Source organism: Cryptomeria japonica, unplaced genomic scaffold (assembly GCF_030272615.1).
Source record: "Cryptomeria japonica unplaced genomic scaffold, Sugi_1.0 HiC_scaffold_69, whole genome shotgun sequence".
Classification (NCBI taxonomy): domain Eukaryota; kingdom Viridiplantae; phylum Streptophyta; class Pinopsida; order Cupressales; family Cupressaceae; genus Cryptomeria; species Cryptomeria japonica.
The window spans coordinates 170,982-190,000 of NW_026728891.1; the positions used below are offsets into that span (position 1 = coordinate 170,982).

General features: G+C 60.3%; 2 non-coding genes across 2 annotated transcripts; both read right to left on the minus strand.

The window, feature by feature from the left end:
* LOC131863830 (5S ribosomal RNA) lies at positions 1-119 on the minus strand. The gene has a single exon (XR_009362724.1). It is a non-coding gene; the product is annotated as a 5S ribosomal RNA (ribosomal RNA).
* A 7,804-nt stretch (positions 120-7,923) lies between these two features.
* Positions 7,924-8,042, minus strand: LOC131863831 (5S ribosomal RNA). The gene has a single exon (XR_009362725.1). It is a non-coding gene; the product is annotated as a 5S ribosomal RNA (ribosomal RNA).
* Positions 8,043-19,019: the final 10,977 nt, after the last annotated feature.

Below are 19,019 nucleotides of genomic sequence, written 5' to 3' on the forward strand. Positions count from 1 at the left end.
AGGGTGCAACACCGGGACTTCCCGGGAGGTCACCCATCCCAGTACTACTCCGGCCCAAGCGCGCTTAACTGCGGAGTTCTGATGGGATCCGGTGCACTAACGCTGGTATGATCGCACCCGTTATGAGCTTGTCGCAGTGTGTACTTAGCAAACCGCGACCCACGTGCGAATCCACCCCGGCCACCCACCCCCGTCGAGGTGCACACCCTCCCTCGCGAAGTGCGCCCCGTTCGCCAAGTGTGAGCCCTGCCCGGGTGCGCGCACCTTGCTAGGGCGTCGGGTGTGCACCCGGCCCGGCCTACGTGCGTGCACCTGGAGGGGGCGTCGTGTGCGTGCAGTGTCCCGTCTGCAACGCGGTGCCCACACACCACCTCGGGCGCAACGACCTGCGCTCACATGTGGGCCGAGTGCACCTTGGTGCATGTTCGGGGCGCCTCGGGTGCACGCTCGATCTTGCCCCGGTGCACCAAGGCGCTCGGTTTGCCCCGGGTGCGCACTTGGTGCAAGGTGGGCACCCAAAATAGGGATCAAGCACCAAAACACAAGTTTCGGGATGCAAAATGGGACCCAAGGACCACAAATGCGTTCCAAGACCCATGATGGGTCCACGAGAACAAAAATGTGTTCCGAGACTTAATAAACAAATATTGGGTTTTAGGAGAAGAAACATGCTCTGATGCCCAAAACGAGAATCGACCCCGAAAAGGCCACAGGCCAAAAGTGGGATGCGAGACAAAAAAAAATGGGACCCGAGGACCAAAATTGGGTTCCCAGGTCGAAGACAGGGCAACCGGACAAGAAACGACCTCTAAGGCTCGAAATGAGTCCCGGCGACTAAAACTTGACAAGAAGCACCCATCAGGCACCCAACTCGACACCCATGGGATGCCGACCCACCCGGGCTTCCACCTAGCACACCTTGGCACCCACCCACCCTCGCACCCAACCTCGCACCCAACTTAGCACCTTTGAACCCACATTGGCACTCACCCTGACCCTGGCACCTTGGAACCCACATTGGCACTCACCTTGACCCTGGCACCCACCTTTGCACTCACCTTGGGACCCACCCTGGCTCCCACCTCGGCACCCACCCAGACACCCACCTTGGTTCCTTGGCACCCACCTTGGATCCTTGGCACCCACCCCGACACCCACCTTGGCACGCAACTTGGCTACTTGCCACCCATCTTGGCTCCTTGACGCCCACCCCGACAACCACCCCGTGACCTACCCTGGCTAGGGTTGGTGCACACCCACCCTGGTGCCCACCTTGGCACCCACCCTATGACCCACCTTGGCACGCACCTTAGTACCCACCCCGTTACCCACCCTAGGACCCACCCCGTGACCCACCTTGGCCAGGGTGGGTGCCTTGGTGCGCACAACTTGCCTGGGCTGCACACCAGGGCGGGCTCAAGATGGCACCCGCGTTCCGTTTTTTTCACTATCTTTCAAAACGGAAATTTTAAAATCTCATTTTTTTCTTTTTTTTGCCTTTTCTGGAAATTAGTGAAGGCAGCGCATCAAAGGTGCGCAATGCTGGTGCGAACCCGGGAGCGCTCCGATGTGTGCTCCAAGGTGCGGCGTGCACGAAGTCCGAGCCCGGTTTGCCCCGGGTGCGCACCTCGCGTGCACCTTCGCCGGGGTGAGCACCTTGGCTGGGTTGCGCGCCCTGGTGCGTACCAAGGAGCGCTCTGAAGTGTGCTCCAAGGTGCGGCGTGCACGAAGTCGGAGCCCGGTTTGCCCCGGGTGTGCACCTCGGGTGCGCACCTCGCGTGCACCTTCGCTGCGGTGGGCACCTTGGCTGGGTTGCGCGCCTTGGTGGGCACCATGCAGTGCACGAAGTCGGAGCCCGGTTTGCCCCGGGCGCGCACCTCCGCCAGGGTGGGCACCTTGGTGCGCACAACTTGCCTGGGCTGCGCACCAGGAAGGGCTCAAGATGGCACCCGCGTTCCGTTTTTTTCACTATCTTTCAGAACGGAAATTTTAAAATATCGTTTTTTTTTGCCTTTTCTGGAAATTAGTGAAGGCAGCGCATCAAAGGTGCGCAACGCTGGTGCGAACCTGGGAGCGCTCCGATGTGTGCTCCAAGGTGCGGCGTGCACAAAGTCGGAGCCCGGTTTGCCCCGGGTGCGCCCTGGTGGGCACCATGGTGCGCACCAAGGAGCGCTCCGAAGTGTGCTCCAAGGTGCGGCCTGCACGAAGTCGGAGCCCGGTTTGCCCCGGGTGTGCACCTCGGGTGGGCACCTTGGTGCGCATGCCTTGCCTGGGCTGCGCACCAGGGCGGGCTCAAGATGGCACCCGCGTTCCTTTTTTTTCACTATCTTTCAAAACGGAAATTTTAAAATCTCATTTTTTTTTGCCTTTTTCTGGAAATTAGTGAAGGCAGCGCATCAAAGGTGCGCACCTCGCTGCCCACCACGGTGCGCAACGCCGGTGGGCACCCGGGAGTGCTTCGAAGTGTGCTCCAAGGTGTTGCGTGCACGTTGTCGGAGCCCGGTTTGCCCCGGGTGCGCACCTCGCGTGCACCTTCGTCGGGGTGGGCACCTTGGCTTGGTTTGCCCCGGCTGCGCTCCGAAGCGGGGTTATTGGAGCGCCGCCTCTTTTTTTGTCGGAGCGTTTGGTGGGGTTTCTCGCATTGGCTCTTCCGAGGCCCGGTTGCCACCCTGGCGCGCACGAAGTCGGAAGTAGGGTTAATTGCCCGGGTGCGCACCTTTGCCAGGGTGGCACCTTACCTGGGCTGCGCACCAGGGCGGGCTCAAGATGGCACGCGCGTTCCGTTTTTTTCACTATCTTTCAAAACGGAAATTTTAAAATCTCCTTTTTTTTTTGCCTTTTCTGGAAATTAGTGAAGGCAGCGCATCAAAGGTGCGCACCTCGCTGCCCACCTTGGTGTGCTCTGAGGTGCGCACCCGGGAGCGCTACGAAGTGTGCTCCAAGGTGCGGCGTGCACGTTGTCGGAGCCCGGTTTGCCCCGGGTGCGCACCTCGCCTGCACCTTGGCCGGGGTGGGCACCTTGGCTGGGTTTGCCCAGGGTGCGCTCCGAAGCGGGGTTACTGGAGCGCCCCCTCTTTTTTTGTCAGAGAGTTTGGTGGGGTTTCTCGCATTGGCTCTTCCCAGGCCCGGTTGTTGGGTGCGCTCCCACCCTGGCGCGCGCGAAGTTGGAAGTTGGGTTAATTGCCCGGGCGCGCACCTTCGCCAGGGTGGGCACCTTGGTGCGCAAACCTTGGCTGGGCTGCGCACCAGGGCGGGCTCAAGATGGCACCAGCATTCCCTTTTTCTCACTATCTTTCAAAACGGAAATTTTAAAATCTCGTTTTTTTTTTGCCTTTTATGGAAATTAGTGAAGGCATCGCATCAAAGGTGCGCACCTCGCTGCCCACCTTGGTGTGCTCCGAGGTGCCCACCACGGTGCGCAACGCCGGTGCGAACCCGGGAGCGCCCCGATGTGTGCTCCAAGGTGCGGCGTGCACGAAGTCGGACCCCGGTTTGCCCCGGGTGCGCACCTCGCGTGCACCTTGGTGCGCACACCTTGGCTGGGTTGCGCGGCCTGGTGGGCACCATGGTGCGCACCAAGGAGCGCTCCGAAGTGTGCTCCAAGGTGCGGCGTGCACGAAGTCGGAGCCCGGTTTGCCCCGGGTGCGCACCTTCGCCGCGGTGGGCACCATGGCGTGCACGAAGTCGGAGCCCGGTTTGCCCCGGGTGCGCACCTCGCGTGCACCTTCGCCGGGGTGGGCACCTCGGCTGGGTTGCGCGCCCTGGTGCGCACCAAGGAGCGCTCTGAAGTGTGCTCCAAGGTGCGGCGTGCACGAAGTCGGAGCCCGGTTTGCCCCGGGTGTGCACCTCGCGTGCACCTTCGCTGCGGTGGGCACCTTGGCTGGGTTGCGCGCCTTGGTGGGCACCATGCAGTGCACGAAGTCGGAGCCCGGTTTGCCCCGGGCGCGCACCTCCGCCAGGGTGGGCACCTTGGTGCGCACAACTTGCCTGGGCTGCGCACCAGGAAGGGCTCAAGATGGCACCCGCGTTCCGTTTTTTTCACTATCTTTCAGAACGGAAATTTTAAAATATCGTTTTTTTTTGCCTTTTCTGGAAATTAGTGAAGGCAGCGCATCAAAGGTGCGCAACGCTGGTGCGAACCTGGGAGCGCTCCGATGTGTGCTCCAAGGTGCGGCGTGCACGAAGTCGGACCCCGGTTTGCCCCGGGTGCGCACCTCGCGTGCACCTTGGTGCGCACACCTTGGCTGGGTTGCGCGCCCTGGTGGGCACCATGGTGCGCACCAAGGAGCGCTCCGAAGTGTGCTCCAAGGTGCGGCGTGCACGAAGTCGGAGCCCGGTTTGCCCCGGGTGCGCACCTCGCGTGCACCTTCGCCGCGGTGGGCACCATGGCGTGCACGAAGTCGGAGCCCGGTTTGCCCCGGGTGCGCACCTCGCGTGCACCTTCGCCGGGGTGGGCACCTTGGTGTGCAGACCTTGGCTGGGTTGCGCGCCCTGGTGGGCACCATGGTGCGCACCAAGGAGCGCTCCGAAGTGTGCTCCAAGGTGCGGCCTGCACGAAGTCGGAGCCCGGTTTGCCCCGGGTGTGCACCTCGGGTGGGCACCTTGGTGCGCATGCCTTGCCTGGGCTGCGCACCAGGGCAGGCTCAAGATGGCACCCGCGTTCCTTTTTTTTCACTATCTTTCAAAACGGAAATTTTAAAATCTCATTTTTTTTTGCCTTTTTCTGGAAATTAGTGAAGGCAGCGCATCAAAGGTGCGCACCTCGCTGCCCACCACGGTGCGCAACGCCGGTGGGCACCCGGGAGTGCTTCGAAGTGTGCTCCAAGGTGCTGCGTGCACGTTGTCGGAGCCCGGTTTGCCCCGGGTGCGCACCTCGCGTGCACCTTCGTCGGGGTGGGCACCTTGGCTGGGTTTGCCCCGGCTGCGCTCCGAAGCGGGGTTATTGGAGCGCCGCCTCTTTTTTTGTCGGAGCGTTTGGTGGGGTTTCTCGCATTGGCTCTTCCGAGGCCCGGTTGCCACCCTGGCGCGCACGAAGTCGGAAGTAGGGTTAATTGCCCGGGTGCGCACCTTTGCCAGGGTGGGCACCTTACCTGGGCTGCGCACCAGGGCGGGCTCAAGATGGCACGCGCGTTCCGTTTTTTTCACTATCTTTCAAAACGGAAATTTTAAAATCTCCTTTTTTTTTTGCCTTTTCTGGAAATTAGTGAAGGCAGCGCATCAAAGGTGCGCACCTCGCTGCCCACCTTGGTGTGCTCTGAGGTGCGCACCCGGGAGCGCTACGAAGTGTGCTCCAAGGTGCGGCGTGCACGTTGTCGGAGCCCGGTTTGCCCCGGGTGCGCACCTCGCCTGCACCTTGGCCGGGGTGGGCACCTTGGCTGGGTTTGCCCAGGGTGCGCTCCGAAGCGGGGTTACTGGAGCGCCCCCTCTTTTTTTGTCAGAGCGTTTGGTGGGGTTTCTCGCATTGGCTCTTCCCAGGCCCGGTTGTTGGGTGCGCTCCCACCCTGGCGCGCGCGAAGTTGGAAGTTGGGTTAATTGCCCGGGCGCGCACCTTCGCCAGGGTGGGCACCTTGGTGCGCACACCTTGGCTGGGCTGCGCACCAGGGCGGGCTCAAGATGGCACCAGCATTCCCTTTTTCTCACTATCTTTCAAAACGGAAATTTTAAAATCTCGTTTTTTTTTTGCCTTTTATGGAAATTAGTGAAGGCATCGCATCAAAGGTGCGCACCTCGCTGCCCACCTTGGTGTGCTCCGAGGTGCCCACCACGGTGCGCAACGCCGGTGCGAACCCGGGAGCGCCCCGATGTGTGCTCCAAGGTGCGGCGTGCACGAAGTCGGACCCCGGTTTGCCCCGGGTGCGCACCTCGCGTGCACCTTGGTGCGCACACCTTGGCTGGGTTGCGCGGCCTGGTGGGCACCATGGTGCGCACCAAGGAGCGCTCCGAAGTGTGCTCCAAGGTGCGGCGTGCACGAAGTCGGAGCCCGGTTTGCCCCGGGTACGCACCTCGCGTGCACCTTCGCCGGGGTGGGCACCTCGGCTGGGTTGCGCGCCCTGGTGCGCACCAAGGAGCGCTCCGAAGTGTGCTCCAAGGTGCGGCGTGCACGAAGTCGGAGCCCGGTTTGCCCCGGGTGCGCACCTTCGCCGCGGTGCGCACCATGGCGTGCACGAAGTCGGAGCCCGGTTTGCCCCGGGTGCGCACCTCGCGTGCACCTTCGGCGGGGTTGCGCGCCCTGGTGGGCACCATGGTGCGCACCAAGGAGCGCTCCGAAGTGTGCTCCAAGGTGCGGCGTGCACGAAGTCGGAGCCCGGTTTGCCCCGGGTGCGCACCTCGCGTGCACCTTCGGCGGGGTTGCGCGCCCTGGTGGGCACCATGGTGCGCACCAAGGAGCGCTCCGAAGTGTGCTCCAAGGTGCGGCGTGCACGAAGTCGGAGCCCGGTTTGCCCCGGGTGCGCACCTCGCGTGCACCTTCGCCGCGGTGGGCACCATGGCGTGCACGAAGTCGGAGCCCGGTTTGCCCCGGGTGCGCACCTCGCGTGCACCTTCGCCGGGGTGGGCACCTCGGCTGGGTTGCGCGCCCTGGTGCGCACCAAGGAGCGCTCCGAAGTGTGCTCCAAGGTGCGGCGTGCACGAAGTCGGAGCCCGGTTTGCCCCGGGTGCGCACCTCGCGTGCACCTTCGCCAGGGTGGGCACCTCGGTGCGCACACCTTCTCAATGTTTTCTTGCCTTTTCTGGAAATTGGTGAAGGCAGCGCATCAAAGGTGCGCACCTCGGTGTGCTCCGAGGTGCGAACCCGAGAGCGCTCCGAGGTGCCCACGAAGTCGAAAGTCGGGTTAATTGCATTGTTTTCCCCGGGTGCGCTCCGAGGTGCGCAACATCGGCGCGCACCAAGGAGGGCTCCGAAGTGTGCTCCAAGGTGCGCACGATGGCGTGCACCTCTGGTGCGCACGATTCGGAGCTCGGTTTGACCGGGGTGCGCACACCTTGGCTGGGTTGCGCACCTTTTGTGCGCTCCAAGGTGCGCACGAAGTCGGAGCTCGGTTTGCCCCGGGTGCGCACCTTCGCCAGGGTGCGCACCTTGATGCGCACGCCTTGGCTGGGCTGCGCACCTTGGTGGGCGCCATGGTGCGCACCTTTCGTGCGCTCCAAGGTGCGCACGAAGTCGGAGCTCGGTTTGCCCCGGGTGCGCACCTTGGTGGGCGCCATGGTGCACTCCGAGGTGCCCAAGATTGGTGCGCACCAAGGAGCGCTCCGAAGTGCGCTCCAAGGTGCGCGCGAAGTCGAAAGTTGGGTTAATTGTCCGGTTTGCCTCGGGTGCGCACCTTGCGTGCACCTTCGCCAGGGTGGGCGCCTTGGTGCGCACACCTTGGCTGGGCTGCGCACACCTTGGCACCCGCGTTTCCTTCATTTTAAATTTTTTTTTTTTACAATCTCTCAAGTGGGAAATTCTATAATCTCAACTTTTTTTGCCTTTTCAGGAAACTTTTGAATGGAGCGCATCATTGGTGCGCTCCGAAGTGTGCTCCAAAGCTCTCTCCAGCTGCGTGCACCTGCCCCGGCCGCGCACCCGGCCCCGCCCAGCTTCGCTCACCTGTCCCGGGCGTCTGGTGCGGAACCTTAGAGTAAGAAACATCACCGTGCACCTTGGCCAACGTGCGCGACTCGACCGAGCGCGCACTGGCCGAGGTGCACACTGATTTCACCTGGGTGCGCGCGCAGCACCTCGGGCGCACCGGGGTGCGCGCACAACGCCCGGGTTGCACCGTGGCCTGTGTGCTCGGGGCGCCTCGGGTGCGCGCTCGGTGTCGCCCCCGCGCGCGCGGTAGTGCGGGCAGCGCACCCCGGCCCGGCCCGGCCCCGACGAGAACGCAAACGGGCAAAAGGTTTATTCAAATAGCATTGCGACGCCCGGCGAAAAACTAAAAAAGGGTGCAACACCGGGACTTCCCGGGAGGTCACCCATCCCAGTACTACTCCGGCCCAAGCGCGCTTAACTGCGGAGTTCTGATGGGATCCGGTGCACTAACGCTGGTATGATCGCACCCGTTATGAGCTTGTCGCAGTGTGTACTTAGCAAACCGCGACCCACGTGCGAATCCACCCCGGCCACCCACCCCCGTCGAGGTGCACACCCTCCCTCGCGAAGTGCGCCCCGTTCGCCAAGTGTGAGCCCTGCCCGGGTGCGCGCACCTTGCTAGGGCGTCGGGTGTGCACCCGGCCCGGCCTACGTGCGTGCACCTGGAGGGGGCGTCGTGTGCGTGCAGTGTCCCGTCTGCAACGCGGTGCCCACACACCACCTCGGGCGCAACGACCTGCGCTCACATGTGGGCCGAGTGCACCTTGGTGCATGTTCGGGGCGCCTCGGGTGCACGCTCGATCTTGCCCCGGTGCACCAAGGCGCTCGGTTTGCCCCGGGTGCGCACTTGGTGCAAGGTGGGCACCCAAAATAGGGATCAAGCACCAAAACACAAGTTTCGGGATGCAAAATGGGACCCAAGGACCACAAATGCGTTCCAAGACCCATGATGGGTCCACGAGAACAAAAATGTGTTCCGAGACTTAATAAACAAATATTGGGTTTTAGGAGAAGAAACATGCTCTGATGCCCAAAACGAGAATCGACCCCGAAAAGGCCACAGGCCAAAAGTGGGATGCGAGACAAAAAAAAATGGGACCCGAGGACCAAAATTGGGTTCCCAGGTCGAAGACAGGGCAACCGGACAAGAAACGACCTCTAAGGCTCGAAATGAGTCCCGACGACTAAAACTTGACAAGAAGCACCCATCAGGCACCCAACTCGACACCCATGGGATGCCGACCCACCCGGGCTTCCACCTAGCACACCTTGGCACCCACCCACCCTCGCACCCAACCTCGCACCCAACTTAGCACCTTTGAACCCACATTGGCACTCACCCTGACCCTGGCACCTTGGAACCCACATTGGCACTCACCTTGACCCTGGCACCCACCTTTGCACTCACCTTGGGACCCACCCTGGCTCCCACCTCGGCACCCACCCAGACACCCACCTTGGTTCCTTGGCACCCACCTTGGATCCTTGGCACCCACCCCGACACCCACCTTGGCACGCAACTTGGCTACTTGCCACCCACCTTGGCTCCTTGACGCCCACCCCGACAACCACCCCGTGACCTACCCTGGCTAGGGTTGGTGCACACCCACCCTGGTGCCCACCTTGGCACCCACCCTATGACCCACCTTGGCACGCACCTTAGTACCCACCCCGTTACCCACCCTAGGACCCACCCCGTGACCCACCTTGGCCAGGGTGGGTGCACCCACCCTGGTGCCCACCTTGGCACCCACCCATCCTAGCACCCAGCCTGTGACCGGGCTTGGAACCCAACCTTGCACCCGCACCCGTCTTGGCCAGTGTGGGTGCGCACCCATCCTGGCACCCACGTTGTGACACACCCTTTAACCCACGCACCCTAGCACCCACGTTGGCACCCACCTTGGAACCCAACCTAGCAACTTGGCACCCACCCCGTGACCCACCTTGGCATCCACCATAGCAGTCGCCGACTTGGCACCCACCTCGGCACCCACCTTGACACTTGTGGACCCACCTTGCCACTCACCCTAGCATCGACCCATCCTAGCACCCACCCTGGCACCTTTGCACCCTAGCACTCACCCATCCTAGCACCTAACCTGTGACCCACCTTGACACTCACCCTCGCACCCACCTTGGAACCCAACCTAGCACCCACCCACCCTGACACCAACCCTAGCACCTACCCACCCTTGCACCCACCCTGTGACCCATCTTGGCACCCACCCATCCTACCACTCAACCTATCACCCACCTTCTCACCCACCTTGGCATCCACCTTAGCACCCACCCACACTGGCACCTTGGCACCCACCTCGGGCAAGGTGGGTGCACACCCACCCTGGCACCCAATTTAGAACCCACCGAGCATGTTACCCACCTTGGCACCCACATTGCAGCCCACCCTAGTACCCACCCTATGACCCACATTGGCATCCACACCCTAGCACCCAGGCACCTCGACACCCGCCTTGACACCCACCCTAGCACTGAACCTGTGACCCACCTTGGAACTCACCCTAGAACCCACCCACCCTGTGAACCACCTTGGCATCCACCTTAGCACCCACCCACCTTGGCACCCACTCTAGCACTCACCCATCCTAACACCCAACTTGTTACCCACCTTGGCACCCGCCCTCGCGTCCACCTTGAAACCCACCCTAGCACCCACCCACGCAGGAGCCCACCTTGGCACCCAACCTAACACCCACGCATCCTGGCACCCAACTTGTGACCCACCTTGGAACCCACCCTAGTACCCACCTTTGAACCCACTATATCACCAACCCACCTTGGCACCCACCCTATGACCCTCTTTGGAATCCACCCTAGCACGCACCCACCCTGGCACCCACCATGGAGCGCACCCTAGCACCCACCCACCTCGGCACGCACCTCAACACCCACCTTGGTGTGCGCACTGCGCCAACCTCTCAAAGACCCTATGTGGTGCGCTCCAAAGTGTACACCTTTGGTGCGCTCCAAGGTGCGCACCTTTGGTGCACACCGAGGTGCACACCAAAGTGTGCACCGAGGTGAGCACCAAAGTGCACTCCAGGGTGCACACCAAGGCGTGCACCTTTGGTGCGGTCAATGCAAACGAATTCGGAAGTTGGGGTCGATGTCCTAATCGCTGCTGCAGACTACACGTATGAGAATCGGACAAATAGCTTTATATAGGGGAGGTGTTGCGTTTGATGGGTCGACTCCCCTGGTTGTGTGCACTGCACCAACTTCAAAGACCCTGTCTTGTTTAAGAAGTCAAAAGTTGGGGTGGATGTCCTAATCATTGCTGCAGTCTACGCATGTATGAGAATCAGACAAATAGCTTATATAGGGGAGGTGTTGCATTCGGTGGGTTGACTCCCCTGGTTGTGCGCACTGCGCCAACCTCAAAGACCCCGCATAGCAGAAGAAGTCGGAAGTCGGATTTTGGTGAGCACCAAGGCGTGCACCTTTGGTGCGGTCAACGCAGACGAATTCAGAAGTTGGGGTGGATGTCCTAATCATTGTTGCAGGCTACACATGTATGAGAATCAGACAAATAGCTTATATAGGGGAGGTGTTGGGTTTGATGGGTCAACTCCCTTGGTTGTGCGCATTACGCCAACCTCAAAGACCTTGTTTTCGTTAAGAAGTCAAAAGTTGGGGTCAATGTCCTAATGGCTCCTGCAGGCTACACATGTATGAGAATCGGACAAATAGCTTATATAGGGGAGGTGTTGGGTTTGATGGGTCGACTCCCCTGGTTGTGCGCATTACGTCAACCTCAAAGACCTTGTTTTCGTTAAGAAGTCAAAAGTTGGGGTCGATGTCCTAATTGCTCCTGTAGACTACACATGTATGAGAATCAGACAAATAGCTTATATAGGGGAGGTGTTGGGTTTGATGGGTTGACTCCCCTAGTTGTTCGCATTACACCAACCTCAAAGACCTTGTTTTCGTTTAGAAGCCGAAAGTTGGGGTCGATGTCCTAATTGCTCCTGCAGGCTACGCATGTATGAGAATCAGACAAATAGCTTATATAGGGGAGGTGTTGGGTTTGATGGGTCGACTCCCCTGGTTGTGCGCATTGCGCCAACCTCAAAGACCCTGCATTGCGGATGAAGTCGAAAGTCAGAGTTTGGTGTGCTACAAGGTGTGGTCGAAGGTGCTCACCTAGGTGTGCACCTTTGGAGCACAGGAAAAGTGCCCTCCAAAAGTGCGCACCTTTGGAGTGCACAAAAGTGCCCTCCAAAAGTGCGCACCTTTGGAGCGCAGAAAAGTGCCCTCCAAAAAGTGCCCTCCAAAAGTGCGCACCTTTGGAGCGCAGAAAAGTGCCCTCCAAAAAGTGCCCTCCAAAAGTGCGCACCTTTGGAGCGCAGAAAAGTGCCCTCCAAAAAGTGCCCTCCAAAAGTGCGCACCTTTGGAGCGCAGAAAAGTGCCCTCCAAAAAGTGCCCTCCAAAAGTGCGCACCTTTGGAGCGCAGAAAAGTGCCCTCCAAAAAGTGCCCTCCAAAAGTGCGCACCTTTGGAGCGCAGAAAAGTGCCCTCCAAAAAGTGCCCTCCAAAAGTGCGCACCTTTGGAGCGCAGAAAAGTGCCCTCCAAAAAGTGCCCTCCAAAAGTGCGCACCTTTGGAGCGCAGAAAAGTGCCCTCCAAAAAGTGCCCTCCAAAAGTGCGCACCTTTGGAGCGCAGAAAAGTGCCCTCCAAAAAGTGCCCTCCAAAAGTGCGCACCTTTGGAGCGCAGAAAAGTGCCCTCCAAAAAGTGCCCTCCAAAAGTGCGCACCTTTGGAGCGCAGAAAAGTGCCCTCCAAAAGTGCGCACCTTTGGAGCGCACAAAAGTGCCCTCCAAAAGTGCGCACTTTTGGTGCGCACCAAGGCGCTGGTTCGGTCGTTGCAGGCGAGTTCGGAAGTTGGGGTCGATGTCCTGAGCGGAGGTGCAAACTACACAGGTGTCGGAATCGGACAAATAGCTTATATAGGGGAGGTGTATGCTTCGATGGGTCGACTCCCCAGGTTGAGCGCACCGCGCCAACCTCAAAGACCCTACGGTATGGATGAAGTCGGAAGTTGGGTCCGATGACCGATTCGATTAGTAGGTATGCTCATGAGGTCGGAATTTGGGTCCGATGACCTGCCATGTGCAGGAAGGCGAATGTTGACACTGTGCGTTGCAAGGTGCACACCAAGGCGCTGGTGCGGTCTTTTTAGTCGAGTTCGGAAGTTGGGGTCGATGTCCTGATCGGAGGTGCAAGCTACACAGGTGTGGGAATCGGACAAATAGCTTATATAGGGGAGGTGTATGCTTCGTTGGGTCGACTCCCCGGGTTGAGCGCACCGCGCCAACCTCAAAGACCCTACGGTATGGATGAAGTCGGAAGTTGGGTCCGATGACCGATTCGATATGTAGGCATACTCGCGAGGTCGGAATTTGGGTCCGATGACCTGCCACGTGCAGGAAGGCGAATGTTGGCACTGTGCGTTGCAAGGTGCGCACCAAGGCGCTGGTTCGGTCGTTGGAGGCGAGTTCGGAAGTTGGGGTCGATGTCTTGATCGGAGGTGCAAACTACACAGGTGTGGGAATCGGACAAATAGCTTATATAGGGGAGGTGTATGCTTCGTTGGGTCGACTCCCCGGGTTGAGCGCACCGCGCCAACCTCAAAGACCCTACGGTATGGATGAAGTCGGAAGTTGGGTCCGATGACCGATTCGATATGTAGGCATACTCGCGAGGTCGGAATTTGGGTCCGATGACCTGCCATGTGCAGGAAGGCGAATGTTGGGACTGTGCGTCGCAAGGTGCGCACCAAGGCGCTGGTGCCGTCGTTGCAGTCGAGTTCGGAAGTTGGGGTCGATGTCCTGGTCAGAGGTGCAAACTACACAGGTGTGGGAATCGGACAAATAGCTTATATAGGGGAGGTGTATGCTTCGATGGGTCGACTCCCTGGGTTGAGCGCACCGCGCCAACCTCAAAGACCCTACAGTATGGATGAAGTCGGAAGTTGGGTCCGATGACCGATTCGATACGTAGGCATATTGGCGAGGTCTGAATTTGTGTCCGATGACCTGCCATGCGCAGGAAGGCGGAATTTGGGTCCGATGACCGAGTTGATGGCGTGCCATGCGCAGAAAGGCGGAATTTGGGTCCGATGACCGAGTTGATGTTGATGGCCCGCCATGCACAGGAAGGCGGAATTTGGGTCCGATGACCGATTTGAAGGCGTGCCATACGCAAAAAGGCGGAGTTTGGGTCCGATGACCGAGTTGATATTGATGGCCCGCCATGCGCAGGAAGGCGGAATTTGGGTCCGATGACCTGACATACGCATGGAGTCCGACTCGGGGGCCGATGTTCGATTCGATGACTTGCATTGTGGGTAAAGTCGGAAGTTGTGGTCTTTGACCCGATTCGATGACCAGACTTCGGCTGCTTGAGAATCGGACAAATAACTTATATAGGGGAGGTAGTGTTCTCGAGCATCCTCCCCCCGTGCCCGTTTATGTCGATTGATGCTGGTGCTCGACTGGTTGGAGCGCTCGGATGCAAAAATCTTGCACCAGGATTTATCGATTGTGATGGACACGGCAAGTCTCCTGATTGCTATGCAGGAGCTCATCGTGAATCTCTATGCGGCCTTGGTATGGACTCGACCTGCGGAATGGTTCGGCAATGGTAGTCGCTCCAACACGTCCTTGCAATGGCCACAGAGGTGATTCGACTAGAGCTCCAGTCTAGCTTTTGGGTTGCTTGGCGGACTGGTATAGCCGCGATCGAGTTCCGGCCATGAACGTTTTAGATAGCTCTTGGGCTTTCTGGGACGGAAGTCGGAAGTTTGGGCTGTTGTCCGATTTGATGACCATTCTTCGGATGTGTGAGAATCGGACAAATAACTTATATAGGGGACTGTGTTGTCTCACGCAGCCCCCTCCGTGCCCCTCTATCTCGACCGATGTTGGTGCTTGAAAGGGTTGGGATCGCTCGGATTTATAAACGTGCACCACCATTTGTCGAGTGTGAGGGACGCGGCAGGTCTCCTAAATGCTATGCGGGCGCTCTCTGAGAATCTCTATCCGGCCTCGACACAGACTAGTCTTGCTGAATGGTTTGGCACTGGTAGTCGATCCAACACGTCGTTGTTGTGGCCGCCTAGGCGATTCGATTCGAGCCCCCGTCTAGCTTTTGGGTTGCTTGGCGGATTTTGCCCTATCCGCAAGTGAGCTCGGTCCCTAAACGTTCGAGAAACCCGATTGCTATGCGCCGACTCTCTTTCTTGCGAGCCTCCATCTAGCTTTTGGGTCTCTACGGAACGGAAGTCGGAATCTGGGACCGTTGTTTGATTCGACGAGGCAGACTACGGTTGTGCGAGAATCGGACAAATAACTTATATAGGGGAGGTGTTGACTGGAGCATTCTCCCCCGTGCCCCTCTAACTCGACCAATGCTGGCGCTCGAACGGTGGTAGCGCTCGGATTTTCATTGAGCGCCAGCATTGGTCGATTTAGAGGGGCATGCGAGATTCCCGAATGCTATGCGAGGGCTCTAACGGAAATGTCTATTGGTTTCGGTATGGATGCAATTGCGAGTGGTTCGGCAAAGGTAGTCGTTCCGATGCGTCCATGTCGTGGCCAAATCGATAATTCGATTTGAGCCCTCGTATAGCATTTGGGTCTCTCGATGTGATTCCGCATTCCAGTCCCTTTGGGCACTGCTTGAGCCGCATCCCAGGGGGTTCCCTTCCCAATAATCTGCCTCGCAACCCGATTGCTATGCGGTGAGGCTCCTCGGCCGCCTCGGAACTATCTGTGTATCAGACGCATCGCGGGATAAGGGGTTGGCAACGGTAGTCGCCCCAAGCGCGTCCGATGCTTGGACCATTCCGAGGCGGCCCTGAAGCCTCTTCCGTCTAGCCGTTGGGTCCTTCTCGCCGCATCCCTCGCCTCGCACCCCGATTGCTATGCGGTGAGGCTCCTCGGCCGCCTCGGAACTATCTGTGTATCGGACGCGTCGCGGGATAAGGGGTTGTCACTGGTAGTCGCCCCAAGCGCGTCCGATGCTTGGACCATTCCGAGGCGGCCCTGAAGCCTCTTCCGTCTAGCCGTTGGGTCCTTCTCGCCGCATCCCTCGCCTCGCACCCCGATTGCTATGCGGTGAGGCTCCTCGGCCGCCTCGGAACTATCTGTGTATCGGACGCGTCGCGGGATAAGGGGTTGTCATTGGTAGTCGCCCCAAGCGCGTCCGATGCTTGGACCATTCCGAGGCGGCCCTGAAGCCTCTTCCGTCTAGCCGTTGGGTCCTTCTCGCCGCATCCCTCGCCTCGCACCCCGATTGCTATGCGGTGAGGCTCCTCGGCCGCCTCGGAACTATCTGTGTATCGGACGCGTCGCGGGATAAGGGGTTGTCACTGGTAGTCGCCCCAAGCGCGTCCGATGCTTGGACCATTCCGAGGCGGCCCTGAAGCCTCTTCCGTCTAGCCGTTGGGTCCTTCTCGCCGCATCCCTCGCCTCGCACCCCGATTGCTATGCGGTGAGGCTCCTCGGCCGCCTCAGAACTATCTGTGTATCGGACGCGTCGCGGGATAAGGGGTTGTCACTGGTAGTCGCCCCAAGCGCGTTCGATGCTTGGACCATTCCGAGGCGGCCCTGAAGCCTCTTCCGTCTAGCCGTTGGGTCCTTCTCGCCGCATCCCTCGCCTCGCACCCCGATTGCTATGCGGTGAGGCTCCTCGGCCGCCTTGGAACTATCTGTGTATCGGACGCGTCGCGGGATAAGGGGTTGTCACTGGTAGTCGCCCCAAGCGCGTCCGATGCTTGGACCATTCCGAGGCGGACCCGAAGCCTCTTCCGTCTAGCCGTTGGGTCCTTCTCGCCGCATCCTTCGCCTCGCACCCCGATTGCTATGCGGTGAGGCTCCTCGGCCGCCTCGGAACTATCTGTGTATCGGACGCGTCGCGGGATAAGGGGTTGTCACTGGTAGTCGCCCCAAGCGCGTCCGATGCTTGGACCATTCCGAGGCGGACCCGAAGCCTCTTCCGTCTAGCCGTTGGGTCCTTCTCGCCGCATCCCTCGCCTCGCACCCCGATTGCTATGCGGTGAGGCTCCTCGGCCGCCTTGGAACTATCTGTGTATCGGACGCGTCGCGGGATAAGGGGTTGTCACTGGTAGTCGCCCCAAGCGCGTCCGATGCTTGGACCATTCCGAGGCGGACCCGAAGCCTCTTCCGTCTAGCCGTTGGGTCCTTCTCGCCGCATCCCTCGCCTCGCACCCCGATTGCTATGCGGTGAGGCTCCTCGGCCGCCTTGGAACTATCTGTGTATCGGACGCGTCGCGGGATAAGGGGTTGTCACTGGTAGTCGCCCCAAGCGCGTCCGATGCTTGGACCATTCCGAGGCGGACCCGAAGCCTCTTCCGTCTAGCCGTTGGGTCCTTCTCGCCGCATCCCTCGCCTCGCACCCCGATTGCTATGCGGTGAGGCTCCTCGGCCGCCTTGGAACTATCTGTGTATCGGACGCGTCGCGGGATAAGGGGTTGTCACTGGTAGTCGCCCCAAGCGCGTCCGATGCTTGGACCATTCCGAGGCGGCCCCGAAGCCTCTTCCGTGTAGCCGTTGGGTCCTTCTCGCCGCATCCCTCGCCTCGCACCCCGATTGCTATGCGGTGAGGCTCCTCGGCCGCCTTGGAACTATCTGTGTATCGGACGCGTCGCGGGATAAGGGGTTGTCACTGGTAGTCGCCCCAAGCGCGTCCGATGCTTGGACCATTCCGAGGCGGCCCCGAAGCCTCTTCCGTGTAGCCGTTGGGTCCTTCTCGCCGCATCCCTCGCCTCGCACCCCGATTGCTATGCGGTGAGGCTCCTCGGCCGCCTTGGAACTATCTGTGTATCGGACGCGTCGCGGGATAAGGGGTTGTCACTGGTAGTCGCCCCAAGCGCGTCCGATGCTTGGACCATTCCGAGGCGGACCTGAAGCCTCTTCCCTCTAGCCGTTGGGGCTTTCTCGCCGCATCCCTCGCCTCGCACCCTGATTGCTATGCTGTGAGGCTCCTCGGCCGCCTTGGAACTATCTGTGTATCGGACGCATCGCGGGATAAGGGGTTGGCAGTGGTAGTCGCCCCAAGCGCATCCGATGCTTGGACCATTCCGAGGCGGCCCTGCAGCCTCTTCCGTCTAGCCGTTGGGGCCATCTCGCCGCATCCCCCACCTCGCACCACGATTGCTATGCGGTGAGGCTCCTTGGCCGCCTCGGAACTATCTGTGTATCGGACGCATCGCGGGATAAGGGGTTGTCACTGGTAGTCGCCCCAAGCGCGTCCGATGCTTGGACTATTCCGAGGCGGCCCTGCAGCCTCTTCCGTCTAGCCGTTGGGGCCATCTCGCTGCATCCCCCACCTCCTCGGCCGCCTCGGAACTATCTGTGTATCGGACGCATCGCGGGATAAGGGGTTGGCAGTGGTAGTCGCCCCAAGCGCGTCCGATGCTTGGACTATTCCGAGGCAGCCCTGCAGCCTCTTCCGTCTAGCCTTTGGGGCCATCTCGCCGCATCCCTCGCCTCGCACCCCGATTGCTATGCGGTGAGGCTCCTCGGCCGCCTGGGAACTATCTTCGTATCGGACGCATCGCGGGATAAGGGGTTGTCACTGGTAGTCGCCCCAAGCGCGTCCGATGCTTGGACTATTCCGAGGCGGCCCTGTGGCCTCTTCCGTCTAGCCGTTGGGGCCATCTCGCCGCATCCCCCACCTCGCACCCCGATTGCTATGCGGTGAGGCTCTTCGGCCGCCTTGGAACTATCTTCGTATCGGACGCATCGCGGGATAAGGGGTTGTCACTGGTAGTGGCCCCAAGCGCGTCCGATGCTTGGACTATTCCGAGGCGGCCCTGCAGCCTCTTCCGTCTAGCCGTTGGGGCCATCTCGCCGCATCCCCCACCTCGCACCCCGATTGCTATGCGGTGAGGCTCCTCGGCCGCCTTGGAACTATCTTCGTATCGGACGCATCGCGGGATAAGGGGTTGTCACTGGTAGTCGCCCCAAGCGCGTCCGATGCTTGGACTATTCCGACGCGGCCCTGTGGCCTCTTCCGTCTAGCCGTTGGGGCCATCTCGCCGCATCCCCCACCTCGCACCCCGATTGCTATGCGGTGAGGCTCCTCGGCCGCCTTGGAACCATCTTCGTATCGGACGCATCGCGGGATAGGGGGCTGTCACTGGTAGTCGCCCCAAGCGTGTCCGATGCTTGGACCATTCCTAGGCGGCCCTGAAGCCTCTTCCGTCTAGCCGTTGGGGCCTTCCCGCCCCATCCCTCGCCTCGCACCCCCGATTGCTATGCGGTGAGGCTCCTCGGCCGCCTTGGAACCATCTGTGTATCGGACGCATCGCGGGATAAGGGGTTGGCACTGGCAGTCGCCCCAAGCGCGTCCGATGCTTGGACCATTCCGAGGTGGCCCTGAAGCCTCTTCCGTCTAGCCGTT